Below are 22546 nucleotides of genomic sequence, written 5' to 3'. Positions count from 1 at the left end.
AGAGAGGTTGGAGAACCACTGATTTGGCCTGGGTTAGAAGTTGCTTTGGGATTCAGACATCTTGTAACATTAACCAGTAGAGGGCAGCATACCTAACTTTACTGGTTGTGGTCACGCACCACTGGAGCAAAAGGCTGAGATTGCAAACTGGCACGGTTTCTCCTCGTCATTTGCTTTGCCCTACTTCTCTCCAGCAGCAAACAGAAGACTCTTAATATAACTTTAACCAGGGAAGCCCCACTGGCTGGCTGGTGTAGTAGTGGTCATCTGAGAGGAAGGAGGCACTCCTGTAGTAATGTTTCCACGTCCATAAGACGCATCAAGACGTTCAGCATCACTAATCTATGACGGTGGGGTTGAGAGAGAGAGAGAGAAGGAGAGGGGAGAGAGAGGGGGAGGAGAGGGAGAGAGGAAGGAAGGGAGAGGGGAAGAGAGATAGTGCTATAGACATGCTCAGAGTGGGAGAGAGAGCTATAGACATGCTCAGAGTGGGAGAGAGAGAGAGAGAGTGCTATAGACATGCTCAGAGTGGGAGAGAGAGAGAGAGAGAGTGCTATAGACATGGTCAGAGTGGGAGAGAGAGAGTGCTATAGACATGGTCAGAGTGGGAGAGAGAGAGTGCTATAGACATGCTCAGAGTGGGAGAGAGAGAGAGAGAGAGTGCTATAGACATGCTCAGAGTGGGAGAGAGAGAGAGAGAGAGAGAGTGCTATAGACATGCTCAGAGTGGGAGAGAGAGAGAGAGAGAGTGCTATAGACATGCTCAGAGTGGGAGAGAGAGAGAGAGAGAGTGCTATAGACATGCTCAGAGTGGGAGAGAGAGAGAGAGAGTGCTATAGACATGGTCAGAGTGGGAGAGAGAGAGAGAGAGTGCTATAGACATGGTCAGAGTGGGAGAGAGAGAGAGTGCTATAGACATGGTCAGAGTGGGAGAGAGAGAGAGTGCTATAGACATGGTCAGAGTGGGGGAGAGAGAGAGTGCTATAGACATGGTCAGAGTGGGAGAGAGAGAGTGCTATAGACATGGTCAGAGTGGGAGAGAGAGAGAGTGCTATAGACATGGTCAGAGTGGGGGAGAGAGAGAGAGTGCTATAGACATGGTCAGAGTGGGGGAGAGAGAGAGAGTGCTATAGACATGCTCAGAGTGAACTCCTGATTTCTCTCTTATTGGTTTTTAAAATGAGATGGACTCAAATCTAAAAAGAAATGAAATAATGAACAACAACTCTATTCAGTCAGAACAGAACAGAAATTTAAAAAAGGAAGTAGTTTTGACTCTTCCTAGCTAGCGACACAACAAAAACCTAGCCATCAAGCTAAACAGCTAGACAGAAAATTGAGCTAGAACAAGCCTAGCAAGGGGAGTAATTACAACTACATAAAATGACCAAATTGGGTGAGTGAACCAAAAAGCAGTATTAACTCTAAAACACATCTTCAGTCTTTTTTCTGGTTTCTTAGCTAAATTAGAGATCGTTGTGGGGAGTGGACTCCTTGCGTGTCGACTCGCATTTCTGGGTGTCAAGCTTCGATTCCGCTAGGAATTGACTCCCCGACTCCTAAGATTCAGTCTTTTTTCAACAGAGGAAACCACTTGCCTAGTCTACTTTGAGAACAGAAAGAGCCAGCTAGCGATGGGAGAGAGATGGGAGGGGCACAGCCAGGCATGCCAGTGTTGTGCCGAAAATCTCCGACTTGCGAGTTGAGATTTCTGCTCTTCACTCCGTTGTCAGTTTAGCCTACATTTCACTGATCTTAGCAGCCAAAAGCATTTCTTATTTGTGTCCTTCAAGGCAGCTGTCTATGATGACGTTAGGCTGCGTTTCATTTAATGTTTTAAAGCGGTTTGATCGCGGGGGAGCCACTAGTAATATCTGCAGTATTCAGTTTGGCTATTTGTTTCAAGTGTATTTGTCTATAAATAAACCTCTGACAAAATTCGTAATCTCTCCCATGTCTCATTCGACTAGTAGTTGTTCTGAAATATGTATTGCTTGCCTACATTTTACTCCCTCCGCTATGTTTAATATAACACACATGCATTAATAACTAATTTTGGTTGCCTATCCTGACGTGAAGTTTGTTCAATAGAAAGTACTGTTGAAGTCGGAAGTTTACATAAACGACTTTTAATGTCTCCAACCACTCCACAAATGTCTTGTTAACAAACTGTAGTTTTGGCAAGTCGGTTAGGACATCTACTTTGGGCATGACAAGTCATTTTTCCAACAATTGTTTACAGACAGATTATTTCAGTGGGTCAGAAGTTTACATACACTAAGTTGACTGTGCCTTTAAACAGCTTGGAAAATGCCAGAAAATGTTATGGCTTTAGAAGCTTCTGATAGGCTAATGGACATCATTTGAGTCAATTGGAGGTGTACCTGTGGATGTATTTCAAGGCCTACCTTCAAACTCAGTGCCTCTTTGCTTGACATCATGGGAAAATCAAAAGAAATCAGCCAAGACTTCAGAAAAAAAAATTGTAGACCTCCACAAGTCTGGTTCCTCCTTGGGAGCAATTTCCAAATGCCTGAAGGTACCACGTTCATCTGTACAAACAATAGTACGCAAGTATAAACACCATGGGACCACACAGCCGTCATACCGCTCAGGAAGGAGACACGTTCTGTCTCCTAGAGATGAACATACTTTGGGTGAAAAGTGCACAGCAAAGGACCGTGTGAAGATGCTGGAGGTAACGGGTACAAAAGCATCTATATCCACAGTAAAACAAGTCCTATATCGACAACCTGAAAGGCCGCTCAGCAAGGAAGAAGCCACTGCTCTAAAACCACCATAAAAAAGCCAGACTACGGTTTGCAACTGCACATGGGGACAAAGATCGTACTTTTTGGAGAAACTCTATATGTATGTATGTATGTATGTATGTATGTAGGATGAACCAGACTTGTGGAGGTCTACACATTTTTTTCTGAGGTCTTGGCTGATTTCTTTTGATTTTCCCATGATGTCAAGCAAAGAGGCACTGAGTTTGAAGGTAGGCCTTGAAATACATTCACGGGTACACCTCCAATTGACTCAAATGATGTCAACTAGCCTATCAGAAGCTTCTAAAGCCATTACATAATTTTCTGGAATTTTCCAAGCTGTTTAAAGGCACAGTCAACTTAGTGTATGTAAACTTCTGACCGACTGGAATTGTGATAGTGAATTATAAGTGAAATAATCTGTCTGTAAACAATTGTTGGAAAAATTACTTGTGTCCTAACTGACTTACCAAAACTATAGTTTGTAAAAAAGAAATTTGTGGAGTGGTTGAAAAACGAGTTTTAATGACTCCAACCTAAGTGTATGTAAACTTCCGACTTCAACTGTATGTATGTATGCATGCATGCATGCATGCATGCATGTATAGTGGGGGGGGAAGTATTTGATCCCCTGCTGATTTTGTATGTTTGTCCACTGACAAAGAAAGGATCAGTCTATACTTTTAATGGTAGGTTTATTTGAACAGTGAGAGACAGAATAACACAAATATCCAGAAAAACGCATGTCAGAAATGTTATAAATTGACTTGCAATTTAATGAGGGAAATAAGTATTTGACCCCCTCTCAAACAGAAAGAATTCTGGCTCCCAGGTGTCTTTTATACAGGTAACGAGCTGAGATTAGAAGCACAAAAGAAGTGTCAATATCCCTCGGCCTGGGGTTCCATGCAAGATCACACCTCATGGAGTTGCAATGATCATGAGAACGGTGAGGAATCAGCCCAGAACTACACGGGAGGATCTTGTCAATGATCTTAAGGCAGCTGGGACCATAGTCACCAAGAAAACAATTGGTAACACACTACGCCGTGAAGGACTGAAATCCTGCAGCGCCCGCAAGGTCCCCCTGCTCAAGAAAACATATACATGCCCGTCTGAAGTTTGCCAATGAACATCTGAATGATTCAGAGGACAACTGGTGAAATTGTTGTGGTCAGATGAGACCAAAATGGAGCTCTTTGACATCAACTCAACTCGCCGTGTTTGGAGGAGGAGGAATGCTGCCTATGACCCCAAGAACACCGTCAAACATGGAGGTGGAAACATTATGCTTTGGGGGTGTTTTTCTGCTAAGGGGACAGGACAACTTCACCGCATCAAAAGGACGATGGACAGGGCCATGTACCGTCAAATCTTGGGCGAGAACCTCCTTCCCTCAGCCAGGGCATTGAAAATGGGTCGTGGATGGGTATTCCAGCATGACAATGACCCAAAACACACGGCCAAGGCAACAAAGGAGTGGCTCAAGAAGAAGCACATTAAGGTCCTGGAGTGGCCTAGCCAGTCTCCAGACCTTAATCCCATAGTCGAGCAAGAGTCGAATCCTACGACTCTCAGCACAGGAGTGGGGCTAAGCACCACTAGTTGGAACTAACTAGCAGTATACAAACAAACAAAAATGGTCGCTATGGCAACGGCGCGGCAGAAGAACAGAACGGCAACAGAGCCCACGGGAACCAAGCCGCCCATCCACAGGCCAGAAATTACAACGAGGAAAGCTTTTAAAACAGAAGCTACAAAAGGAGGCCAGAAACACTTTTCGCAGAGCTCTACAAAATCAGTGATGTGAGCAATCTCATCTTTCTCATTGACCAGCCAAATGCATGGCGCTCAGCAGTCTGCTCTCACTACCCATCCATAAAGAAAGAGGGAATCTTTAAAAGGGTTCCCCAACTGTAAATATCACCGTTTGAAACAGACTTTCAGACCATTAAGGAGGGAGCAGAGAAAGAAAGAGAGAGAGAGAGAGAGACTCAACCTCCCCAGAGAGAGAGAGACTCAACCTCCCCCAGAGAGAGAGAGAGACTCAACCTCCCCCAGAGAGAGAGAGAGACTCAACCTCCCCCAGAGAGAGAGAGAGACTCAACCTCCCCCAGAGAGAGAGAGAGACTCAACCTCCCCCAGAGAGAGAGAGAGACTCAACCTCCCCCAGAGAGAGAGAGAGACTCAACCTCCCCCAGAGAGAGAGAGAGACTCAACCTCCCCCAGAGAGAGAGAGACTCAACCTCCCCCAGAGAGAGAGACTCAACCTCCCCCAGAGAGAGAGAGACTCAACCTCCCCCAGAGAGAGAGACTCAACCTCCCCCAGAGAGAGAGACTCAACCTCCCCCAGAGAGAGAGACTCAACCTCCCCCAGAGAGAGAGACTCAACCTCCCCCAGAGAGAGAGACTCAACCTCCCCCACAGTGCAGAGCAGGTTCAGGTCCTCCTCACCACCATGGCTGCCATGAAGGAGGAGTTCACCCGACTGGAGGGGGGAGGTGGTCCTTCTAAGGGAGAGCGTGAGCAAACAGCAACCAGACATCCACACCTTAGAGGAGTTCCTAACCAAGGTGAGGACAGGCTTGGAGAGAGCGAGCGAGAGAGCGAGCGAGCGAACAGGCTGCAGGACCTCAACCCAGAGTCTCTCCGAAGCTTCAGTCAGCCCACTAACACCTCTCTCAGACCACAGTAAATCTGAGAAGAGCAGAACCAAACCATGAAGCATCATGGCCCAATAAAATGACATACTATCAGATTCCTATAGATACCCCAATTACAGAAGAATAGTTATTGGAAAAACTATGCACTCCACAACCCAAAAAGGCCTGTGGTACTTATGGTATTTTAAATTAATTATACAGACCACAAATTCAAATTTGCTAAACTCAAACTATTTAACATTACAAGTACTTCGCTACACCCGCAATAACATCTGCAAAAAATGTGGATGTGACTAATAAAATGTGATTTGATTATCCTCACTGCAGGTATTTTCCCTGATATTTGGAACCAAGGGCAGATCACACCGATCTATAAAAATGAAGACAAATTTGACCCAAATAATTTGAGGAATTTGTATTAAAACAGCAACTTGGGGAAAATGTACTTCATGTCCTTGATAAACACAACGTCCTGAGTAGAAGTCACATTGCATTTTTACCAAATACCCTCCACACTGACAAAAAAGTCAACCAAAACCAAGGCAAAACCTACTTATGTTTTGTAGACTTCAAGAAAGCATTTGATTCAATTCGGCACAAAGGTATTTAAAATTATAAACTAATAGAAAGTGTTAAAGGGAAAACATACGTTATTAAATCAATGTACACAAAAAACAAAATGTGAGGTTAAAAATTGGCAACAAGAAAACCAACCTTTCTCAGGGACGTGGAGTGAAACAGGGCTGCCCAATAAGTCCAACACTATTTAACATCTACATTAATGAATTGGCCAAAAACATTAGAAGAATCGGCAGCACCTGGTCTCACCCTACACAACACTGAAATCAAGTGTCTGCTGTACGCAGATGACCTGGTGCTGCCGTCTCCCACTAAAGAGGGTCTGCTGTACGCAGATGACCTGGTGCTGCTGTCTCCCACTAAAGAGGGTCTGCTGTACGCAGATGACCTGGTGCTGCTGTCTCCCACTAAGGAGGGTCTGCTGTAGACAGATGACCTGGTGCTGCTGTCTCCCACTAAGGAGGGTCTGCTGTAGCAGTGACCTGTGCTGTTGTCTCCCACTAAAAGGGTCTGCTGTACGCAGATGACCTGGTGCTGCTGTCTCCCACTAAAGAGGGTCTGCTGTACGCAGATGACCTGGTGCTGCTGTCTCCCACTAAGGAGGGTCTGCTGTAGACAGATGACCTGGTGCTGCTGTCTCCCACTAAAGAGGGTCTGCTGTCCGCAGATGACCTGGTGCTGCTGTCTCCCACTAAAGAGGGTCTGCTGTAGACAGATGACCTGGTGCTGTTGTCTCCCACTAAGGAGGGGTTACAGCAGCACCTAGATCATCTGTAAAGTTTGTCAGACCTGGGCTCTGACATTTATCATAAACTGAATACAGTGATATTTCTAAAAGAGGTCCGGAAAAAAATAAATAAATCAGGGTCACAAATAAAAATTCTATATGGACACTACACGTATCTAGGACTGAATATCAGCAACACCGGTTGCTTTCACATGACTATGAACGAGCTGAGAGAAAGCAAGAATTCCAATTAGAATCGGTCTCAAACATGTTCATTCAGTTACAGAACCAATTGCTTTATATGGCAGCAAAGTATGGATTCCACTCTCTTATAATGAATTTACCAAATGGGACAAACATCCAATCAAAATACAGTACGCAGAGTTTTACAAGAGTGTATTGCACAAATTAATGAATGACATTTTATTTTCATGTCAAATCACCAATTGGCAACTCAAGGAATTAATTTACACAAACATCACTATAGTAATTAAATGATCATTCTTCTGCCGACGTTGAAAGTGCAAAGAAACACTCAAAATAGAGCACGTAGAGCAGAATTGGGTCAACATCACCTTATTCAAATTGGAAGAAGAGACATAACATTTTACAACTATTTAAAAACAAGCAACCTCAAAACACTTCATCACACAGCCCTACAATGTCAAGAGATGAATCCCCTCAGCCAGATCGTTCTGAGGCTCAGTTCACTAACTCAAACCAACCCCTAGAGCCTCAAGACAGCAGTCAGAAAATCTGCCCTAACCAAATTAATGACCAAGCAAAAAGAAAAATGGAGAGCGAGCGACGGGGAGAGAACGAGAGAAGGCGAGCGACGGGGAGAGAACGAGAGAAGGCGAGCGACGGGGAGAGAGCGAGAGAAGGCGAGCGACGGGGAGAGAGCGAGAGAAGGCGAGCGACGGGGAGAGAGCGAGAGAAGGCGAGCGACGGGAGAGAGCGAGAGAAGCGAGCGACGGGAGAGAGCGAGAGAAGGCGAGCGACGGGAGAGAGCGAGAGAAGGCGAGCGACGGGGAGAGAACGAGAGAAGGCGAGCGACGGGGAGAGAACGAGAGAAGGCGAGCGACGGGGAGAGAACGAGAGAAGGCGAGCGACGGGAGAGAACGAGAGCGATGGGGAGAGAACGAGAGAAGGCGAGCGACGGGAGAGAACGAGAGAAGGCGAGCGACGGGGAGAGAAGGCGAGCGACGGGGAGAGAAGGCGAGCGACGGGGAGAGAAGACGAGCGACGGGGAGAGAACGAGAGCGACGGGGAGAGAAGCGAGAGCGACGGGGAGAGAACGAGAGCGACGGGGAGAGAACGAGAGCGACGGGGAGAGAACGAGAGCGACGGGGAGAGAACGAGAGCGACGGGGAGAGAACGAGAGCGACGGGGAGAGAACGAGAGCGACGGGGAGAGAAGGCGAGCGACGGGGAGAGAACGAGAGCGACGGGGAGAGAAGGCGAGCGACGGGGAGAGAACGAGAGAAGGCGAGCGACGGGGAGAGAACGAGAGAAGGCGAGCGACGGGGAGAGAACGAGAGAAGGCGAGCGACGGGGAGAGAACGAGAGAAGGCGAGCGACGGGGAGAGAACGAGAGAAGGCGAGCGACGGGGAGAGAAGGCGAGCGACGGGGAGAGAAGGCGAGCGACGGGGAGAGAATGAGAGAAGGGGAGAGAACGAGAGAAGGCGAGCGACGGGGAGAGAAAGAGAGAAGGCGAGCGACGGGGAGAGCGCGCGACGGAGACACGTAGAGAGCGATGGGGAACCGAAGTGTTAGTGTCATACACTACCTACCTGAGAAATGTATCGGGATTTGGGTCTATAACACTTCAGTAATGTGTGTATACAGGTATTTCTCTGATAACTCTGGTAAGTGTGTAAATACAGTCTCTGACAGAGAACACACACTACGACGACTACACAGTTCACCACCAACCAGAACACATCCGATGTTGAACGTGCCTCAGCTTAACCAACCACACCATCTGCCTGTCAGAAACAACGGTGCTGAATGCTTCACCATTTTGTTGGGAGGCAGATCAGAAATCGGTTGCGTCACAGCATAGCCCACATTAATTTCCCCCTCGTCACTGTTCACCCTCCCCCCTCCCCCCCTCAATAGCACAAACAGCTTTGGTAAGTCTGAGGAGTCTGAAGGGTTGTTTAAAGAGGGGGACAGGAGAGTAACATAATACCGCAGGTCTTGTCATAATCAGGTCTGAGGGGGGAGGGAGGGGGGGGTGCCATCTGGGGGTGAGCGCCAAGTGTGAAAGCTATTGGAGGGGGTTGCCATGGCAATGCCGATCTTTTTTTGTTGCCTCCCTTTCATCTGTTGGTCCAAAGTGCTAGTCTGAGTAGTTAGCAGAGAAAGAAAGGGAAATAGAGACCAACCATTTGTCTTGTGCATTACACAGCGTGTAATGTCTTGTGTATTACACGCTGTCTTGTGATTTACACAGCGTGTAATGTCTTGTGTATTACACGCTGTCTTGTGCGTTACACAAGACAAATGGGTAAATAACCTGAGTGTAAGAGAGGCTGGTGTTTCCTTAAGACAGCATGACATGTAGCCCATGCAAAATAGACTGAACAAAAATATTTTAAAAAGATTTTACAGAGTTCCAGTTTATGTAAGTAAATGAGTCAATTGAAATAAATTCATTAGGCCCTAATCTATGGATTTCACATGCCTGGGAATACAGATATGCATCTGTTGGTCACAAATACCTACAAGTCTAAGTAGGGCCGTGGATCAGAAATCCAGTCAGTATCTGGTGTGACCAACATTTGCCTCATGCAGTGTGACATCTCCTTCACATAGAGTTGATCAGGCTGTTGATTGGTGGAATGTTCTCCCACTCCTCTTCAGTGGCTGTGCAACGTTGCTGGATTTTTGCTGGAACTGGAACATGCCGTTGTACACGTCGATCCAGAGCATCCCAAACATGCTCACGTCTGGGCCTCAGGATATAGTCACGGTATCTTTGTATTCAAATTGCCATCGATAAAATGCAATTGTGTTCGTTGTCCATAGCTTATGCCTACCCACACCATTACCCCAGTGCCACCATGGAGCACTCTGTTCACAACGTTGACATCAACAAACCACTCGCCCACATCTGCCATCTGCCCGGTACAGTTGAAACACGGATTCATCCAGCAGTCAGGTCAAAACCCTGTTGAGGATGACAAGCATGCAGATGCGCTTCCCTGAAATGGTTTCTGCAGAAATTTGGTTGTGCAAACCCAGTTTCATCAGCTGTCCGGGTGGCTCATCTCAGATGATCCCGCAGGTAAAGACACCGGATGTGGAGGTCCTGAGCATGATTATATGTGGTCTGTGGTTGTGAGGCCGGTTGGACGTACTGCCAAATTCTCTAAAACTATATTGGAGGCGGCCTATGTTAGAGAAATGAACATTGAATCCTCTGACAACAGCTATGACGGACATTCCTGCAGTCAGCATGCCAATTGTACGCTCCCTCAAAACTTGATACATTGGTGGCATTGTGTTGTGTGACAACTGCACATTTTAGAGCGGTCTTTTCTTGTCCCCAGCACAAGGTGCTCCTGTGTAATGAACATGCTGATTAATCAGCTTCTTGATATGCCACACCTGTCAGGTAGATGGATTATCTTGGCAAAGGAGAAACGCTCACTAACAGGGATGTAAACACATTTGTGCACAAAATCTGAGATAAATAAGCTTTTTGTGCGTATGGAACATTTCTGGGATCTTTTATTTCAGTTCATGAAACATTGGACCAACACTTTATATGTTGCGTTTATATTTTTGTTCAGTGTAGTTAAGAGACTGAGGGGGAAGAGCGGATGCTAAGGTCATAAAAAAGTCTGATAAAATATTGATGCCACCAGCTTTCCCCAGTCGTATGACAAATCCTGCCACCTACTGTGTGTTGTTTTGTGTCTCTGACTCACACACACACACACACACACACACACGCAGGAAAGCAGACCGTCTGAGTCGTCGCTCCTCACAGCGGGATACACAGGAGGGCTAAAGCACTTTGTGTGACGGCAGTTTATGCACACGTACAGACTAAAAGGTAGTGGTATTCAAAGTTGAGGTCGGGAGGGAACTGCAGTGGGGTCACCAAAATGTAAAAAATAATGAATAAATGGGGGAGGGACAAAAAATAAAAACCACAGATTGTTTCATACAAACGTTTGAGAAAGATTATTATTATTTTTTTTTTTTTATTGATATGCATTTATTGCCGATAAAAATATAAAAATGCAATACATTTTTTATTATTTGATGTAAAAATCTAAATGTACCGATTTGAAGGTTGGGTCAGATTCGGGGTGTGGTGGGGGGAAATGGGGTCCCTGCTGAAAATATTTAAATACCCCTGGTCTGGTCTAAAGGGTCACACAGACACAATAGAAAATAGTATATTGATCTGTGGAGCAAACAAGATGACTTGTTCATGTTCAAACACCCTTGTGGATCTGGTCATAGCCTGGACTACCCACACACTGGTCCCATATAGCCCGCATACAGTAAAAAGGTCAGTGTGGATCCTCTATACAAGCCTACTCGGAAACAATGAGACTCACAGCGAGGCCTATAAAACACACACAACTCATGAAATATTAGTGATTTTGATGAAACACAGAGACAGGGAGACATAAAAGCAGACATGCTAATTAAATCCTTCTGACATCCCTGCCCTCCAGAGGATAGCCGTGTGTGTCGTTACGGTGACGGGTAACCGTGGAAACACTGACGACGTCACGAGGAGGGTAAAAATGAAAGGGTCCCCCTTTCTGGTAATGAAGCTTTGCATAGTGTGTGTGTGTGTGCCAAATGGCACCCTATTCCCTTTATAGTGCACTGATTCCGACCAGGTTGACCAAACATAGTCCACTATAAAGGAATAGGGAGACATTTGGGACACACCCTAGGTTCCACCCCTCTCGGTCTTCCACAGGGGGGCCCACCCCTCTCGGTCTTCCACAGGTGGGCCCCCATATGAGAGAGAGTGAGTGAAGGCATTGTCTGCGACATCAAAGGGTCTACATTCATGTTGTATTACCAAAGGCCTGTTTTACAACATGTTATATACAATACATTTAACAGAGTCTGGCACTCAGTATGAAACATGTCTAAATCAGAATGGATAATTAGAAGTATCAATGAGTCAACTTATTCAAATTAATGAACGATTACAACAGTATTGTTACCATGTAGACCTGTGTATGTTAAAAGGTCAGAATCAGGACTCCCACAGTTGCTAGTAAAGCCTAGTGTATGTTTCTATGAGGTCAGAATCAGGACTTAAAGCCCTCAACACAGAGGCTCTCGAACCATGAAGATGCTATTTTTCCAACTGAAATAAAAACCTTTTTTTTTAAAGATCCATGTCATCATCTCTCTCCACCATTACCCACTGGTTCCTAAATGATGGTGTGCGTGGCAGGAGAGTCTTGTGTTTCCATTAGGCTGGCACACACAGGGCCCGAGCTCAGAGGCCATAATTGTACACCTCCTCCAGCTGCACTGCAATTAGTGTCTCCACAGGAGCTAAGCGAGGGAGGGAAAAAGAGATGGCTGGGGAATCAGAGAGAGAAGATCGAAAGAAAGACATAAGAGCGAAAGTGAAAGCGAGTGGGGGAAAGAAAGAGAGAAGTGAGAGCTTGACAGCGCTCTGCGAGAGAGCAAGGGGGAAAGAGCGATGGCTACAGAAACAACGAGAGATGACTGAAAGAGCAAGACAGACACCGAGATAAGATTGAAAGAGAGAAGTGAGAAAGAGAGCATATGAAAGGATAAAATTATTCTAGGACACTGACACAGAGTAGAGGGGTAAAGGACGTCAGTGGAGGGGTAGTAGGTTCAGACACCAAGCCATCTTTTCAAATCCCCAGAGCAGCCATTCTCAACAGGCCGGGGTCAAAAAGTTTAAGTCGGGCTTTCCACTTACTGTTGAGAGTTGTAATAGCAGAATGCACAAGGTCCAACTTCAAAATGTTCTAGCTAGTGCTTCAGCAGATTCCCTTTTGTTATGTCAGTCAATATTACTGTTGGGCAAAACAAAACCAAAACTAACTGCAAATGCATCGCATGAGTTTGTAGTCACAAACCAGACGTCATCATTGGGTGTTAGGAACATGAGACCAAATACTGAACTTTTATACCTTATGAATGTGAATGTCCAAATAAGGATGACTTTTGACATGGGGAACTTCATAGACAGTGCTTTAATTTCTAAACGGTGAAACAGTTACAGCAGCAAGAAAATGTATGTGAACCCTTTGGATTTACCTGGATTTCTGCAGAAATTAGTCATAAAATTTGATCTGATCTTAGCCACAACAATAGACAAACACAGTGTGCTTAAACTAATAACATACAAATTATTGTATTTTTCTTGTCTATATTGAATACATCATTTATACATTCACAGTGAAGGTTGGAAAAAGTATGTATGTGAACCCCTAGGCTAAAGACTTTTCCAAAAGCTAATTGGAGTCAGGAGGCAGCTAGCCTGGAGTCCAATCAATGAGATGAGATTGGAGATGTTGGTTAGAGCTGCCTTGTCCTATAAAAAAACTCACAAAATTTGAGTTTGCTATTCACGAGAAGCATTGCCTGATGTGAACCATGCCTCGAACAAAGAGATCTCAGAAGACTGTTGACTTGCATAAAGCTGGAAAGGGTTACAAAAGTAGCTCTAAAAGCCTTGATGTTCATCAGTCCACAGTAAGACAAATTGTCTTTAAATGGAGAAAATTCAGCACTATTGCTACTCTCCCTAAGAGTGGCCGACCTGCAAAGATGACTGCAAGAGCACAGTGCAGAATGTTCAATGAGGTTAAGAAGAATCCTAGTGTGTCAGCTACAGACTCACATAAATCTCTGGAACATGCTAACATCTCTGTTGACGAGTCTACGATATGTAAAACACTAAACAAGAATGGTGTTCACGGGAGGACACCACGGAAGAAGCCACTGCTGTCCAAAAAAAAAAAAAAAAAAAAAAAAAACTTGCTGCACGTCTGAAGTTTGCAAAAAGGGCACCTGGATGTTCCACAGCGCTTCTGGCAAAACATTCTGTGGACAGATTAAACTAAAGTTGAGTTGTTTGGAAGGAACACACAACACTATGTGTGGAGAAAAAAAAAAAAAAAAGGCACAGCACACCAACATCAAAACCTCATCCCAACTGTAAAGTATGGTGGAGGGAGCATCATGGTTTGGGGCTGCTTTGCTGCCTCTGGGCCTGGACAGCTTGCTATCGTCGATGGAAAAATGAATTCAAGTTTATCAAGACATTTTGCAGGAGAATGTAAAGCCATCTGTCCGCCAATTGAAGCTCAACAGGACAACGACCCAAAACACAGAAGTAAAACAGAATGGCTTCAACAGAAAGAAAATAAGCCTTCTGGAGTGGCCCCGTCAGAGTCCTGACCTCAACCCGATTTAAAATGCTATGGCATGACCTCGAGCAGTTCAACCAGACAGCCTAAGAATATTGCTGAACTGAAACGGTTTTGTAAAGATGAATGGTCCAAAATTCCTCCTGACCGTTGTGTATGTCTGATCTGTAACTACATGAAAACGTAGAGTTGTTTGTGTGTTATTAGTTTAAGCAGACTGTGTTTGTCTATTGTTGTGACTTACATGAAAATCAGATAAAAAAATTTGACCAATTTATGCAGAAATCCAGGTATTTCCAAAGGGTTCACATTTTTTTTTCTTGCCACTGTAGGTATGAAAACGCCCTCAAATAAAAGTGACATTCTGTACTGTCACCTCATATGAAACATTCGATCTCGTATCCAAAATGGTGTATAGAGCCAAATTATACTTTTTTTGCTTTCTTGAGTTTTTAGTCACAAACTACATGTAGTCATTGCATGCTAGGAATATGTCACCAAATAAAGCGTACACTTTAAATTAAGATACACGGTGGATCTAATTCTTGGATGGAAGTGCCTTTACGTGTTTAACACTTATTTCACCGGGTAAGTTAACTGATAACACATTCTCATTTACAACAACGACCTTGCGAATAGTTTCAGGGGAGAGGAAGGGGGATGAATGAGCCAATTAGAAGCTGGGGATGATGTGCTGGCCATGATGATACGAGGGCCAGATTGGACATTTATCCAGGACACCGGGGTTAACACCACTACTCTTACGATAAGTGCCATGGGATGTTTAGTGATCACAGAGAGTCAGGACACCCGTTTAACGTCCGATCCAAAAGACGGCACCCTACGCAGGGCAATGTCCCCCTTCACTGCCCTGGGGCATTGGACTCTCCTTAGACCAGAGGAAAGAGGGCCCCTACTGGCCCTCCAACAACACTTCCAGCAGCATCTCGTCTCCCGTCCAGGGAACGACCTTGCTTAGCTTCAGAAGCAAGCCAGCAGTGGGATGGATGGTATACTGCTGGAGCATTTCACCAGAGGGGAGGAGAGATTATACGCAAGCATCTGGCATCTAGGTTTTATTACCTCTGAGTGAAAAGCTGTGCAAAGCTCAATTACCAGAGTGACCATAAATCCAACAGGCCATTGCAGTTTGGCACATCTGTTCACTAACATGATATAGCCCCTTCTTCCACCTTTAAAGACTACTATGGAGGACCAAAGAGTAACTTGTATTTGGGTTTAATTTCAACACTCCAGCTGTTAACTAAAAAGTCCTGGCAGCTATCAGCAAAAATAGCTTCTTATGCTGAAGCTGTGACATCACAGTTTGATAAGAGCACAGGAAGTTAAGTCAGAACCAGGAAGTAGACGTTAGTGCCTGCAATGACATTGTTACACAGGAAAGATCAGATGGGGAATCTTCTGATGTGACAGGCGAGGTCACAGTGACCGTCATAAGCTGGAGGCCAAGCTAGGGCTTTAGATCGGCTTAGAGGGGGACACCCCGTGTGCCCGTGTAGTCTGTAGACGTAGTTGGCCAGCGCACGGCCTCCCTCTTGTTTTTACGTGGCCTCGCTCGGAGCAGCTTCCAAAAAGGCTGTCTTTGTGTTCGACGAGACCCAGTAAGAAGGGCGTGTCCAGGCGGCAGAACGGCACAGCTACACCAACCCACCTCCCCGCTCTACCGCCACCCCTCCAGGGGGTAACCCCCTTCCCCAACCCTCCAGGGGGTAACGCCCTTCCCCAACCCTCCAGGGGGTGAGGGAGAGGTGAATGCAATGGTTGGTGTAGATAGTTTAGAGGGAGGAGAAGGGTTAGAGAATGGTCTGTGCCGCTCATTAGCACAAAGTCAAGGCTGAGAGCCCAGCCTGAGGGCATGCTCGCCCTCTCGTCTAGCCACGGCCGGCGCTGTGCATTGTGGGTCTTTAAACAAAGCCATGGGGACAAGCAGAGGAGTGGCAGATGGAAAGGCCAGAGACCGAGGAGAGGGGACGGACAGTGAGAGAGAAGAAGAGAGAGAGTGATGAGGGAGAAGAGGAAGTAGGACAGACTAAGGCGGGAAGAAAACACCGAGATAGTAATAGGAAGTGAGAGACAAAAAAGGATGAGATGGAAGGAAAGACTGTTGGGAGGGAAAGTGCTTTCAATCTGTATCACTTCATTTTGGTGATCCATTTAAAAAGCAAATCGAGCCACAATAGATTTGTGAACCAATTCACACTGAAATCCCACTGAATATGCATCAGATATTGGGATAATTTGCTGTTCTAAGCCACAAAACATTCCCAGAGGCCTAGCCACTAGCACTGTACAGACCACATCAATATTAATGACAAATCATGAACAGAGAGCAATAACAAAGAGATAGAGCATTTCAAAGATGTTGCCTTATCAAAAAATGTGATCATTTCTTAAAACACATTATCAACCCTATAATTAAAAAAACTTATAATTATGCTGCTTAAGACTCTTGTACACAAGATGTAAACATATATTACACACACAATTCTTGTGCATCTATTTAAGACAATACCTCCCTTGCAAGGGAGGTATTGTCTTAAATAGACCATCCATCCATCCATCCAATCACATTGTGGCATTCTATTGTTTCCTATGGCATTACAATACTTTCCCTCAATATGGTCATAACAAAAGAAACTACGTCCAATCATTTGTAAACATCAGGATGGGGTCCTATTGCATAAAAACAAACCAGATTTCAGCTCCGTTTTTTGTTGTTGTAAACAATTAAATCCAATTCAAAATGAAAGGCATGAGGTCAATCAGAAATAAACATGATCTTGGTAGGAGCATATGTGGCATCGTAGACATTTGGTTTAGATTTGTCTTTAAAAAGTTTCATCCAAAAAGCAAAGGAGAAAAACATCTGAACAGCATTTAAAAACAAACACAGAATCTCTGATCTGGAATAAAAAAATTAAAAAAAATGACATCAACAAACCTTGTTCTCTAGCACCTATATTCATCTAAGCTACCCGACAAAAACAAAATGTTTACAGTGTGAAACAAAACTGTCAGCTCAATAAGACTGCCTTCTCTGCATCCCTGCTAGTTTCTATTGAAAAGCGCTTGAAGTCTTTCACCTGAAGCACATGACAGGATCAGAACGATATTCAGCCACATGGCCCTTCCATTCACAAGGTATGCACATATAGGGCCAAGGCGAACATAGCCAACCAAGCCTTAGCAAACCAGCGACGATAAAAAAAAATTAAAAAATAAACTGGCTAGATATAGTCATTCAAATACCGTTTTCACAGTCTACTTCATATCCGGCCTGATGTCATAGCACTGAACATTTTCATGTAAATGTACGGCTTTCCCCCCCAAAAGAGAGGAAGAAAAAAAACTGGGGGGGGACCAGTTTATCTGTCATGACTCCTTCCTCAATACAGCTCTGTGGAAGCCAGATCAGACAAAACGGATTATATTGAGAGATTCAAAAAGACGCACAAACGCTGCATTGTCTCAGAAACCCTTGCTCGCTCTCTGCAGACAAACACAAAAATCACACACACACACACACACACACACACACACACACACACACTGCTAGCCACATTACACACAGTCACCCAAAAAGCCACACACGCATCCAAACAGAAACAGACACACACTTGGATTCTGTGCACCCTGGCCTTAGGCACCCAGCAACACACGACCGCCCAGTTAGACAGAAACAGAGAGCAGATGACCAGCAGCACTCACATGACTGCCTTTAAAAACACTATTCGATATATGTCAGGGGTGGTTGTGGAGCGGCGGGGAGAGCAGGGAGGGATTACTACCAAAGCAGAGAGAGAGCGAGCGAGACAGAGAGAGAGCGAGGCTGGGCCTGACTGAAACGCTCCTCTCTGGTTCAACTGGAAGTCAGCCAGGACCTTCAAACAGCCCCTAGAGGAAAACAGCAGGGGCTGAGAGGAAGAGAGGATGAAGAGAGGAAGAGAGGATGAAGAGAGGAGAGGTTGAAGAGAGGAGAGGATGAAGAGAGGAGAGGGAGTGCCAAGCACACAGTGAATTTGTGATGAGATCGAGGGCGTGATTGCTAGACAGCCAGGAGGATGTGCTAGACAGAGCAGGGGTCAGACTGCCATGTACAAAGACAATGAGCAAGGAGACAGCAGCAGCTTTACTAGAGGAGGGGGAGAAAGGACATACAGGGCAGGGGAGATTAAACTAGGAGAGGAATAACACATGGGTTGAATAGAGAGGAGTGAAAATGTGCCAGAATGTTACGAGACGAGGGATTTGCACTTATTGCCCTCCTGTAATCGTAAATCATCCAGGACAAATGGATGTTTGTTCTTAAAAACAGACCTGCCTGGTAAAATAAATAAATGTTCTGAAACAATTAACACTCCAAAGTCAGTGCAGTATGTGTTGATAAATCTCCACCAAATGACTCTGCCGAATCACCCTCCCAATCTCCACATGCACTGCATTCCATTATCCCCTATGACCTTATGTGATGAGAACACTTAAATGATTTGCATGGTCAATCCGACGTCTGCAGTGGCTGTACAGCATTTACTGTGATACGGCCCTCCGCAGAAGTCAGGGCATTCATAATTATAATTGTGCTTTGCGGAGCAGAGCTGTCATCAAGGAAGTGTGTTAGTGTACAGTACCTCCCACCCCCATCTACCGTCGACCAATCATGTCGATGCGGAGCCCTCCGCAGTGTTAAAACATTTGGGAGAAGCACGGCAATGTGCTACAGAGCATCAGCTTGGACCCCGCAAGCCTCCGGATCATATTGCCCTAGCTTTTAGACTACATTACCACACACACATTGTAGCGTGGTGAGAGAACGAGGCTCAAACAACTCGCCGTTAGTTCAGAATCAATAGCTCTGCTGTTGGAAGTCCCGCTCTATGGTCCGAGGTGAACTTTCCACTGAGGACAGATCTAGGATCAGCTTCCACCCCCGCCCCAAATTCAAACCTTAACCGTTAGATTGGAACCCGGTGCTTTGGCCGTGCATACCGGTGGAGGGTTTGGTGTCGAAATGAGAATGCATGAGCAGAAAAGAACCCCATACCTACTGTAAAATATGGTGGTGCATCTTTGATGTTTATCAAGCAATTTTGCTTCCACTGGTCCTGGGGCCCTTTAATGGCATCATGAACTTTACCCAAAAACCTGGTTGCCTCTGCCAGGAGGATGAAACTTGGCCGCGAGAGCATCTTCCACCAAGACAATAACCCCAAACACGCAACAAAAATCGACAAAGAAATGGCCATCTCAGTCACCGGACTTGAACCCCATTGAAAACCTGTGGTTTGAATTGAAAAGGGCAGTCCAAATCAAATTAAATTTTATTTATTTGTCACATACACATGGTTAGCAGATGTTAATGCGAGTGTAGCGAAATGCTTGTGCTTCTAGTTCCAACCATGCAGTAATATCTAACAAGTAATCTAACAATTTCACAACATCTACTTTACACACACACACACACACACACACGTGTAAAGGAATAAGAATATGTACATAAAAATATATGAATGAGCGATGGCCAAACAGCATAGGCAAGATGCAGTAGATGGTATTGAGTACAGTATATACATATGAGATGAGTAATGTAAACATTATATAAAGTGGCATTGTTTAAAGTGGCTAATGATACATTTATTATTAAAATGGCTAGAGTTGAGTCAGTATGTTGGCAGCAGCCACTCAATGTTAGTGATGGCTGTTTAACAGTCTGATGACCTTGAGATAGAAGCTGTTTTTCAGTCTCTCGGTCCCAGCTTTGATGCACCTGTACTGACCTCGCCTTCTGGATGATAGCGGGGTGAACAGGCAGTGGCTCGGGTGGTTGTTGTCCTTGATGATCTTTTTGGCCTTCCTGTGACATCGGGTGGTATAGGTGTCCTGGAGGGCAGGTAGTTTGCCCCCAGTGATGCATTGTGCAGACCTCACTACCCTCTGGAGAGCCTTACGGTTGTGGGCGGAGCAGTTGCCGTACCAGGCGGTGATACAGCCCGACAGGATGCTCTCGATTGTGCATCTGTAAAAGTTTGAGTATTTTTGGTGATAAGCCGAACTTCTTCAGCCTTCTGAGGTTGAAGAGGCGCTGCTGCGCCTTCTTCACCATGCTGTTTGTGTGGGTGGACCATTTCAGTTTGTCCGTGATGTGTACGCCGAGGAACTTAACTTTCCACATTCTCCACTACTGTCCCTTCAATGTGGATAGGGGGGTGCTCCCTCTGTTGTTTCCTGAAGTCCACAATCATCTCCTTTGTTTTGTTGACATTGAGTGTGAGGTTATTTTCCTGACACCACTCCGAGGGCCCTCACCTCCTCCCTGTAGGCCGTCTCATCATTGTTGGTAATCAAGCCTACCACTGTAGTGTAGTCTACTAACTTGATGATTGAGTTGGAGGCGTGCGTGGCCACGCAGTCATGGGTGAACAGGGAGTACAGGAGAGGGCTGAAAACACACCCTTGTGGGGCCCCAGTGTTGAGGATCAGCGGGGTGGAGATGTTACCTACCCTCACCAATTGGGGGCGGTCCATCAGGAAGTCCAGGACACAGATGCACAGGGCGGGGTCGAGACCCAGGGTCATTTAGATCAGTTAGCTTTCTTGGGAACAGGAACAATTGTGGCCCTCTCGAAGCATGTGGGAACAGCAGACTGGGATAAGGCTTGATTGAATATGTCCGTAAACACACCAGCCAGCTGGTCTGCGCATGCTCTGAGGACGCGGCTGGGGATGCCGTTTGGGCCTGCAGCCTTGCGAGGGTTAACACGTTTAAATGTTTTACTCACATTGGCTGCAGTGAAGGAGAGCCCACATGTTTTGGTAGCGGGCCGTGTCAGTGGCACTGTATTGTCCTCAAAGCGAGCAAAGTTGTTTAGTTTGTCTGGGAGCAAGACATCGTGGTCCGCAACGGGGCTGGTTTTTCTTTTGTAGTCCGTGATTGACTGTAGACCCTGCCACATACCTCTGGTGTCTGGAGTCGCAATTCAACGGCTCACTTTGTCTCTATACTGACGCTTAGCTTGTTTGATTGTGGAGGAACTAGCTACACTGTTTGTATTCGGTCATGTTTCCGGTCACCTTGCCCTGATTAAAAGCAGTGGTTCGTGCTTTCAGTTTTGCGCGAATGCTGCCATCAATCCACGGTTTCTGGTTGGGGAATGTTTTTAATAGACACTGTGGGTACAACATCACCGATGCACTTGCTAATAAACCCGCTCACCGAATCAGCGTATTCATCGATGTTGTTGTTCGACGCTATGCGGTACATATCCCAGTCCATGTGATCAGTCTTGAAGCGTGGATCCGATTGGTCGGACCAGCGTTGAACAGACTTGAGCACGGGTGCCTCCTGTTTTAGTTTCTGTCTATAGGCTGGGAACAACAAAATGGAGTCGTGGTCAGCTTTTCCGAAAGGAAGGCGGGGGAGGGCCTTTTATGCGTCGCGGAAGTTAGAATAACAATGATCCAGGGTTTTGCCAGCCCGGGTCACGCAATCGATATGCTGATAAAATTTAGGGAGCTTTGTTTTCAGATTAGCCTTGTTAAAATCCCCAGCTACAATAAATGCAGCCTCAGGATATGTGGTTTCCAGTTTACATAAAGTCAAATGAAGTTCGTTCAGGGCCGTCGATGTGTCTGCTTGGGGGGGAATATACACGATCCGGCGCCGACAGATGGCCGCTTCGCGTTTCTAGGAAACTCCAGTATTGTTTTTTTATGTATTAGGAAATCTTAGGTTTTATTACATACAGTCGGGAGGAACTTTTGGATATAACAGCAACGTCAACTCACCAACACTACAACCAGGAATACGACTTTCCCGAAGCGGATCCACTGTTTGGCCCACCACCCAGGACAATGGATCGGATCCCAGCCGGCGACCCAAAACAACAGCGCCGCAGAAGGGGCGGTCTTCTGGTCAGGCTCCGTAGACGGGCACATCGTGCACTGCTCCCGAGCATACTACTCGCCAATGTCCAGTCTCTTGACAACAAGGTAGATGAAATCCGTGCAAGGGTTGCCTTCCAGAAAGACAGAAGAGACTAACGTTCTTTGTTTCACGGAAACATGGCTCACTCGAGACACGCTATCGGAGTCGGTACATGCATCGCGCCAACAGAAACAAGCATCTCTCTGGTAAGAAGAAGGGCGGGGTTGTATGCCTTATGATTAACGAGACGTGGTGTGATCATAACATACAGGAACTCAAGTCCTTTTGTTCACCTGACTTAGAATTCCTCACAATCAAATGCCGACCGCATTATCTACATTTACATTTTAGTAATTTAGCAGACGCTCTTATCCAGAGCGACTTACAGTAGTGAATGCATACATTTCATACATTTCTTTTTTCCCCCCGTGGGAATCGAACTCACAACCCTGGCGTTGCAA

The 22546-nt window shown here is 45.6% G+C and overlaps 1 protein-coding gene across 2 annotated transcripts in view; it reads right to left on the bottom strand.

The window, feature by feature from the left end:
* The window catches only part of LOC106572010 (ras-specific guanine nucleotide-releasing factor RalGPS1), a 278753-nt gene that overhangs the window by 224589 nt on the left and 31618 nt on the right, over positions 1–22546 (bottom strand). The window lies entirely within an intron of this gene.

Source organism: Salmo salar, chromosome ssa01 (genome assembly GCF_905237065.1).
Source record: "Salmo salar chromosome ssa01, Ssal_v3.1, whole genome shotgun sequence".
Lineage (NCBI taxonomy): Eukaryota > Metazoa > Chordata > Actinopteri > Salmoniformes > Salmonidae > Salmo > Salmo salar.
This window is presented reverse-complemented; position numbering and strand designations above follow the sequence as displayed.